At 49.6% G+C, this 8937-nt stretch overlaps 1 long non-coding RNA gene across 1 annotated transcript; it reads left to right on the top strand.

Annotated features, from left to right (window-relative positions):
• The first annotated feature begins 4812 nt into the window (after nucleotides 1–4812).
• LOC128313836 (uncharacterized) lies at nucleotides 4813–6189 on the top strand. Its single transcript, XR_008294843.1, has 2 exons — nucleotides 4813–5674; nucleotides 5986–6189. It is a non-coding gene; the product is annotated as an uncharacterized LOC128313836 (long non-coding RNA).
• The last annotated feature ends 2748 nt before the right edge of the window (nucleotides 6190–8937 follow it).

Below are 8937 nucleotides of genomic sequence, written 5' to 3'. Positions count from 1 at the left end.
GGAGAGGGCTGCCTCCAGGGAGCTGACACTCTCCCTCCCAAGCTGATCTGGACTCTAAGCGCCCTGAGTCGAGAACCCTCGGCAACACTTCCAGGCCGTGACCCGGGAGCACAAAGCACATGCACAACCAGAGCCAGCCCCGGACACGGTGCCAGTAACAGAGCGGCTGCACCACAGTGTTTCGAATGTGCTGAGCGTGTTACCAGAACGGACCGTGAGCACGGCATGGGACAAGCTCAGGTGGCACGCACTCCACACCTGAAGGCACAACGCCGCCTACCCACCAGGCTTTGGTAGGGTAGAGCCCAGGGAAGACAGATTCTATCATGCAGACGGGGAGGCAGCTGCCAGGCCCTGGAATAACGTTCCGTTCTGCAGCTACTTCTACCAAACTCCAAACGTTCAAAAAATGTAGGAGAGTAAGGACAGAGTGGACAAAGACCGAATCAAACACCCCACATTTGACTTGAGGACAGCGAGGCTTTCTCAACTGCCTCTCACTTCATGCACATCTCGTCGTAACATGGTGTTCATTACTTCTGAAAAGGTGACATCCTTCCGCGGGTTGTCTAGATCTTCCTCCACCTTGGCCACGAGAGTGGAGAGGGGAGCTAGGCACTCCTTCATCTGGCTCTCTACCTTTGAAAACCAGAAAGGGAAGCAACATGTGATGGCCCCCACTGCTGGTCTTCATATGTTTTTTTTTTTTTAAAAACAAGGGTAAAAAGGAACCCCCCTCCATTCAAATCCTGTGATGATGTCTGGAGCTTACTCTTTGCGTGTGGCGCCTAATTCTTCTTCGAAGAAACTATACCACTCCAGTGCCACACATGAATGCTCTCTCACCTGGAACCAAAGGGATTGAGTTTGTACGCGGAGGATTTTTCATTAATCCGTACTGTAAAGCCACCCTAAGGTCCCCTTCACTTCAAATAACATGACAGGGGGCACCTGGGTGGCTCAGTCGGTTGAGCATCTGACTTCAGCCCAGGTCATGATCTCGCGTTCCGTGAGTTCGAGCCCCGCGTCGGGCTCTGTGCTGACAGCTCGGAGCCCGGAGCCTGTTTCAGATTCTGTGTCTCCCTCTCTCTCTGACCCTCCCCTGTTCATGCTCTGTCTCTCTCTGTCTCAAAAATAAACATTAAAAAAAATTTTAAAAAAAACCAACATGACAGAATGCTGGTAAGGACTTTCACGGATGCTCATGTTCACAAACTTGCTTGTTAACAGCTTTAAATTTATGCAATTTGTACCAGCAAATCTGTACACACATTTCCACCAACCACTGATTTTTATCCATAAAGACCCGGCTTCTTACAAGAATTCAAGTAGCTTAAAAGGAAACTCCAGTCACACAAAAACGCAATGTATGCCTGATAACACACAGCATGTGCACAAGTCGAGAACCGCCGTGGCGAGGCACACCGTTTCATCCTCCCTTTTGTCGTTCTCCAATATGGAGTTCAAAGACCTTCAGCCCCTCGGTCTCAATGCACACGCCGGCCGTAGTCTTCGCCTGTAGCCTCACCACTGTTTTCCGAAGAGATCTCTAGTGCCTGGAGACGAGGAACTCCAAATGTTCCAGCAGCAGCTGGCAGGAGAGGCCAAAGGAAAACGGTGTTTCAAGAACACCTTCAATTGCGGGCAAGTTCACCAAATGCAAAACCAAGTCTGAATCACTTCAGTTCAGTACCCAGTTAAGGAGCTGCCCCCACGAATGTAAGATAGCCTTCTCACAGATCAAACGAGGTCTGAGAAAAATGGGTCCAAACCAACTCCACAGGGACATGTGGACAAGAGGAGTGCTGTCATGTGTTTAAAGACCCTCGTGTTGTTTCTCGCTGCCTTCAGTTCGACAACCTCTTCCTTTCTCTGCAAGAGCTGCTCCTACAGCTTTTGAGCTCCTCCGCAAGGGCTGTACACTCCAGGAGTGGAGAGGGGAGAAAAGTGGAAAGTCACAGGGGGTCATTAGCAAGAGCGCACCAGGCCTCCGTGGCTCTCCAGAGTACACTCACTCACCAACCTCAGGTAGCAACACACACAAGTCCCCTCATCACCACCCACAGGAGTCCCAGGGATTTTCTTAGGGACCAACTCTCAAGGGGACATTTTCAGGTGCCTGGTAGGTTTATGATTTAGGAACCCTGCTGACTTGGGAGCAACAGCCTGAGAACCTGTTGCCCATCCCCAGCCTCTGGCCTCGTCTGGCAAGCAGGCTTGTGGAGCTGCAGTGGGGAAAGGCTGACGGTATTCAAAAGCCCTGTCTTAGACTGAACACCTGGCCCAATCAGAGAAAACCATACGAAATGCACTTTTCAAAAATGATTGTACGACTTGACGAAAGGCAGAATCTTATTTCCTTAGTCAAGCAGGAAATATTATGGACGAAGGGTTTCTGAAGAGAGGGATGCCAGGGTCCGTCACCGCGCGTGGGGTTTCTCTCCCGCCAATACTGAGCGCTCGCCCAAGACACGGCGTACAGGTGGGCTCCAAGGAGGTGGACGCACACTCTCCAGTCAGTAGAGCGCAGCGCCCGGTGCAGGGCTCAATCCGTGAACCATGACATCATGACCTGAGCTGAAACCAAGAGTCAGACGCTTAACCCCCTGAGCCACTTAGGCGGCCCAGAAGTTTTGACTCTGAAGACAAACAAACGGACAAGGTTCACTTAACTCAAATTCCAAATAGCGAGAGTGGTTGATTTCGTCAATGCTAGAAAATCATTGTAAAAACAGGTGACATACTTCAAGTTTCTTCATGAATTAACCTTTTCCTAATCAAGGGGAACTTTACCACAGAACTACCCAAGTTCCTTGCAATCTGACTTGACAAGGTTAACCCACAGACGCATATGTGATTCTTGATGTAGGGCTGTGCAGACCCATTTCTATGTGGGGATTTTTTTTCCAATAAATACATTGGAAACTTTTCTTGAGATATGTGTCATTTGGAAAGACTGGCAGACGAGCTGGGCAGCTTCAAAATATCAAAAATAGTAAAAGGCAGGGCACGAGGGCATGAAATATACGCAGATACTTGGCTATTATATCATTTCCTACCCAAAAGCATACACAAATCTACTCTAACAAGGTAAGAGTCACAAAAATGTGCGCATGTAAACAGACCTTACCTACATGGTGCCATTTGCAGTCAAGAGAAAGGTATACAAATGTGGAGACGCAGGATTAAGTCCTAACGGCATAAAATGAGCTGTAGCAAACGCTGTACTAGGGGGAAAGTGTGCAAAACCTCCTGTAGCTATTGAGCTCACCTCAAGTGTTGCACGAATCTGCTGATCAGCAACCTTCAGAAGCAGTTCCTTTCTCTGGTAACTCACACACCACAGTAAAAGTGATTTCTCTGGGTTCCTGTGTATTTTTCAGTGTGTTAAGCACAACCTTGAACCCTGAATTACACCCTGGGACCCGTCAGAAGTTTACCCAGAGATGCTGGACGTTCTCCCGCGATGCAGAGAAGAGTCATGGTATGACAAGAAAAGGCTGAATGGCCTGACATGTACTGAGGTCCTCAGCTGCAGCTGCCAGCCGGCCAGCGATGGGGTCCATGGGGACAGAGACAAAAGGAAATTCTCGACGCTCTCGCTACAGCCACCCCAAGACATGCAAAAACCTGGTGCTTTCGTTGAGACATCTTTTTGTCTCGTGTGGAAAATGTGGCATCTCTGTAGATGTAGGACAACTATGAGACGGGCGCACCTGCAGACTCGACTCAAACTGCAAGACAAGTGAAGACATGACATCACTACTTAAGGCAGAAGGAAGGGAAGGATCAAAAACTGGAACAATTCAATGCAGGCAAAGGATAGCTTGGTGATTTTAGAAAGGAGTTTGCCTTTAATAATGGAAAAAGCGATAAAAGAAGCAGCTTCCACCACGAAGAAGAAGGACACGGTTTCCCAGAGTCCCCAGAGAGGATTGCAGAGAAGCAGGAGCTACGGTCCAACACATGTCAATCACTCCAACACAAAAAGTGAAAAACAAAAGAAAATCGCTTGTGGAGACAAAGTTGCCTGCACAAGTTTTTCATGCAGGAGGAGCCCTGTCAGGAAGAAAAATGCCACAAACATTTTTTCACGAGAATGACAAGTGAGCACCAAGATGTTGGGTAGGAAGGGGTGAAGCAGCTACCGACTGAGCGGATACGGGCGGGGGTGTGAGCAGGGCGGCTGGCCTTGTGTAGGAAGCTCACCCCAGGGTCCTGAAGGCAACAAGTGCCAGTGGCCAGTGGTCTGCTGCACAACCAGAGCCCTTGCCCTGGAGCAGTTCCATCCCGGCTCTGTCCCTCAACTCAGGAAGTACACTGAAAGCAAAGGAATGTCCTCTGAAGTTCTTCTGACATTGGACAATGTCCTGGCCACCCAGAACCCCACGGGTCACCACCAAACGTGTCTTGGCGGCTCCATCGCTCTTGAGCGCAGCGGGTCTAAGCCTGTGGACCAAGGACCACGAGGACCTGTGAGGCTCATGACACAGGCACGTTACAAGAAGGACAGTCAATGCTACCAAAGAGAACCGCCACAGAGGGAACATTATGAAAGTCAGGAAGATGCCAAGGGACGTTACAAAAAACTCTGGGACAACCAAGCCCAACACAATCAAGAAATCCTTGCTAGAGATGACTGTCCATACGACGTGCGTGATTTCCAGGACCTATGACACAGCCAATCAGGAAACTCATGAATGACACTGGGCATATGGCAAAAAGAAAAAAAGAAAAAGGAAAAGGAAAAGAGTTGGGAGATGCAGGCATTCAAAATGCGTATCCTACAGAAGGTCACGAGCACAGAGAAAAGCCCAGAGGAGGTCACAGAAGAAGACAGCACAGAGAGGAGATCTGGCGAAGCAGACGGAGGGCGAGGAAGGCGGCATGGAAGTGTCATCGCTGGAAAGCACGCTGCCACCAGGAGTGATCCGGCAGAGTCTCGGCTCCTTTCCCACATGGACCCTTCCATGACAAGGGCGCTGGGACTAAAGCCAGCAAGCTATGGAAACATTGGCCAGGAACAGAAAGGCCCTTCTGGAAAGCTGCACAGACAGTGCCCGCCTCCACCCCCATACCGCCAGGCCCCAAGGCCCAAGACAGCCCCATCTAGCGGGTCCCCCCCACCCCATGCATGTCTGCCTATCGGCACATTTGTGAGGACCCAACCCCACTTTCCAGACAGCAAATCCTCACCAAGGTGCTCAGTGAACCACTTCGCCTGCCATGCACACGTCTGTGCGTGAAAATCGAGGGAGCATGCAGCCAGGCCGCCCGGGGCGCATGTGTGTCACCACCACCTAAGCGTTCAACAGGAGGAACATCGTGTGCGAGACTTGTGTGCACTTGGACAGCCTATCCTCACAGGGGCATAAGGGCAGTAAGATCTGACATAAAACGAATAACGTGTTGTTCCATAACCTGGCTTTCAAAAAATGACATTTCCTTCTGGCAGGCCTCTCTCTGTCCCCGCCCAGAGAAAATGCCTCTCAGCCTACTATCACAGGCCGTTTCTGTAATGTAACAATGTGTCCAGACTGTATTAGGAATATGGATGTAAAACTGCAAGCTAGAAAAGCTTTGTAACCATGCATTCACCCGTGTATCTCCTAGGCCATGACGAAGCAATCGTACTGATTACACCAGGCCATCATGAAGCATTCACCCTTCATTGGTTACGCATGAATTGTGACATCCGTAAATACACAGGAATCTTTCCAATTCCTCCCATTTCTGATGCATAGTGCTAATGATACACGTAACAACAGCGTAGTGTGTCACCTGAGCCAGCACTGATGTGGGTTCTGATAGACAATTCATTCTAGAAACAAACGGAGAATAAACTTAGGGATCAATACAGTGTAGAGCTGTGCACCTATTTCCCTGTGACGTAAAACTGTTTCTCTAGCTTACTTGACTCGAAGAATATAGTATATAACACATACAAGATACAGGTGCTAATGCACTGTTTTTCTTTCTACTCAGGTTACTGGACAACAGGAGAGTTTGAACAGTTAAGTGTTCTGGGGACCAAACGTTATACATGGATTTTCAATTGTGGGCAGGGTGGAACCCCGAACACCAAGTTGTTCTACGGTCAGCTCTACTCATCCTTGGGGAAGAACGAAGCAAGCAGGACCTTTGTGAACAACAGAAAAGAGTAAAATAGAAATAGATTTTCTGTTTTAATTTTTTAATATCATTCTTTATTTCTTAGAGACGGAGAGCAGCAGGGGACGGGCAGAGTGAGAGGGAAGCAAGGAATTGATAGCAGACTCCAGGCTCTGGGCTCTCAGCTCAGAGCCCGTCTCGGGGGTTCCCTTGCCAAGAAAAAATTCATGACGGGGCCAAAGTCAGCCGCTTAACTGACTGAGCAACCTAGGAGCAGAAAAGGAGAAGTTTAGACGGTCCTTGTACACAAGGCATACGTGTTTCCCCACAGGAGTTAGTGACCAAGTTGCTCAGCAACACCCAGCACTAAGGGCCAGCAGGCAGGACACAGATTCAGAAAGAAAGGCCATCTTCTCAGAGAGCGAGGCGTATTGTACACGGATGGGGCAGGACGCCAGCATCTCTGCACAGCAGGAGGCGCCCCCCGACCCACAGCCAAGCAGCTGCGAGATGAGTGGGGCCGGCGCAAGGAAGACTGCAGGACTCGGCCCCTCCCCGAGTCCACCCGAGTGATGACAGGGTACAGATCTCCAGAGACCTCACAGATGGCCTTTGAGACAGGCAAGCTCCACGCCACAGTACCCACGGACAAGCAGGAAGAGGGAAGAGCAGGAAAGAGGCAAAGCCATCTCCCTGGCTTCTGACCACCGGACCAGAGAGCAAGCTGCTCTGTTCCCAGGAGGAGGCACAGGTGGGGGGAGGAGGGTGGTGGTCCGTGTGGAACTCAAAGAGCCCACACAGTCTGCCCAGATGGAGCTTCACTACAAGGTGCATGGAAAGGCGTCCGGGAGACAGAGTGGGGTGCATGAAGGAGAACACAGGGCAGCCGAACCTCCAAGGAGAATCGCCTCCTCGAGTCTGACCCACGCCGACCCATGGGACAAAACGGCCATCCTGCAGCAGCACTGTGCACACGTTCCCCCTATTCCACCGAACCACACACTCCCATGCCCTTCTATTGCTCTCCGTAAAACCACATACGTCTCGGGGCGAGGTAACTGCAGCACATACTCAGTGTTCAGCACCTAGAACAGTGCCTGCCACGCACTCCAGGAACAGGTGAATACTTTAGTGTATGCCTTGTACCCACACACGTAAATATTACACACGCTGCTTTTAAACATTACGTAATTCTGTATAGGATAAAAACGCACACTGTCTTGTGCTTTATGTGATGGGTGATATGAAGGGCTTGTACCTGTTGCCTAAAGCACGAATCTTAGAGCTCAAACCACACTTTAGAAGGAGCCTCCCTACCCAATGACGTCTACACTGCATCCATTCTTGTCTCCTCCCCCAGGCCACTATGCACACAGTACCAGCACCAGCTTTTAAAAAATTCAACAAAATAATGCCGGTCCTTCCCCCTAAGGACACAACGACCCCAGGCCCTTATCTGAAAAGCCAAGTCCTTACGGGGCAGTTTCTGTCCCAACACCAGCTGCCTGGTGCCTCACTTGGCTCCGCTTCCGCTTCCGTCGCTTAATACAAAACGAAGATCCTCCTGGACCCCAACTTTTGGCCCCGGAGTCAGACTGCTGGGTGGTGCTCGGTCAGCCTCAGATCCTTAGCGACTTCTCCGCAAAAGGCCTTTCCTGAGCCACCGTGCGCAAGTAAGCATTTCCTCTTAACCCCTTCACTCTTTCAGATACACTCTTTCAGATGTGCCTCCACCACCATCTCCGAGGAGCACAGGAGCCAGAACCAGGCGACCACAATTGTGCAGAATCACAAAGGGGCGCAACAAAGTTGGATGTTTCTGTCTCTGTAGATCATTCAGGTGCACCAACACAGAAACCCTTGTTGGGGGAGTTGCAATGTACACTTGAAGGGCATCCTGTCCCCAGTTTTCTTCATTTTCTGCATCTCCCTCCGTCTGCCCCTCCTCTGGCAACACTCTATGCCTCTCTAAAAAGTAAATTAGCATTACGAAAATTAGAAAACAAAGAACACTGATCAAAAACTCAAAGATTGTCAATTAAGCAATCCACTTCCTCTGCCCGCCCTGGCACAGGCAGCCTGGCACCACAAAGGTGCACACATTTGTGCACACCACAAAGGTGTGCAGGCACCTGACAGGGGAGGAGGGAGGTGGTGTAGTGACCATGGTCGCTGGCTGAGGGCAAACTGGAGGGTCATTTTAGAAGAACGATGGGTACTAGGCAAGGACTAGTGGGTTTTGTTTACTCCTGTAACAAAGGCTGACGACCAAAATGTTCACTATGACTTCTCAGTCTTTTCCGGCTTGCTCTTATAGGTGTGAGTAGTCTGTTAGTCAACCCATCATGAGCTAGGAAAGTTGATTTCAATTTTAAGCATGTTTGAAAGGCATGAGAAGACACTGAGGTAGTCAAAACTAGAAGGACTGAGACCCCAACAAAAGGGAAGCCCGCTGAGCCAAATCTAATGTTCAGGGTCCTTTCTCTCCTTCAAGGAATTTGAGGATTCTGACACGGGACTCAAAACCATAAACCCTGAGATCATGTCCAGAACCTACGTGGGATGCTTACGGGATTGATTCACCCAGGCATCACATTTCTATTCTTTTCTTTACTTTTTCTTTTCTTACTTTTCCTTTCCTTTTCTATCCTCTTCTCGTCTCTTTTTTCTTTTTCTTTTCTTTTCTTGTTTGTTTTTATTTTTCTATTGGACATGATGTAGAAGCATAGAGACTCTTCCTGTGTTTGTATTCCTTCAGCCTTTCATCCCACACAACTCGAGTGCAGCGGTTATTGGGCTCAGTCAGGCGTGAGTTGAGACGGGCCC

The sequence above is a fragment of the Acinonyx jubatus genome, unplaced genomic scaffold (assembly GCF_027475565.1).
Source record: "Acinonyx jubatus isolate Ajub_Pintada_27869175 unplaced genomic scaffold, VMU_Ajub_asm_v1.0 scaffold_62, whole genome shotgun sequence".
Classification (NCBI taxonomy): Eukaryota; Metazoa; Chordata; class Mammalia; order Carnivora; family Felidae; genus Acinonyx; species Acinonyx jubatus.
Note: the sequence above shows the minus strand (reverse complement) of the source record. Positions and strands in the feature narration are given on the sequence as shown.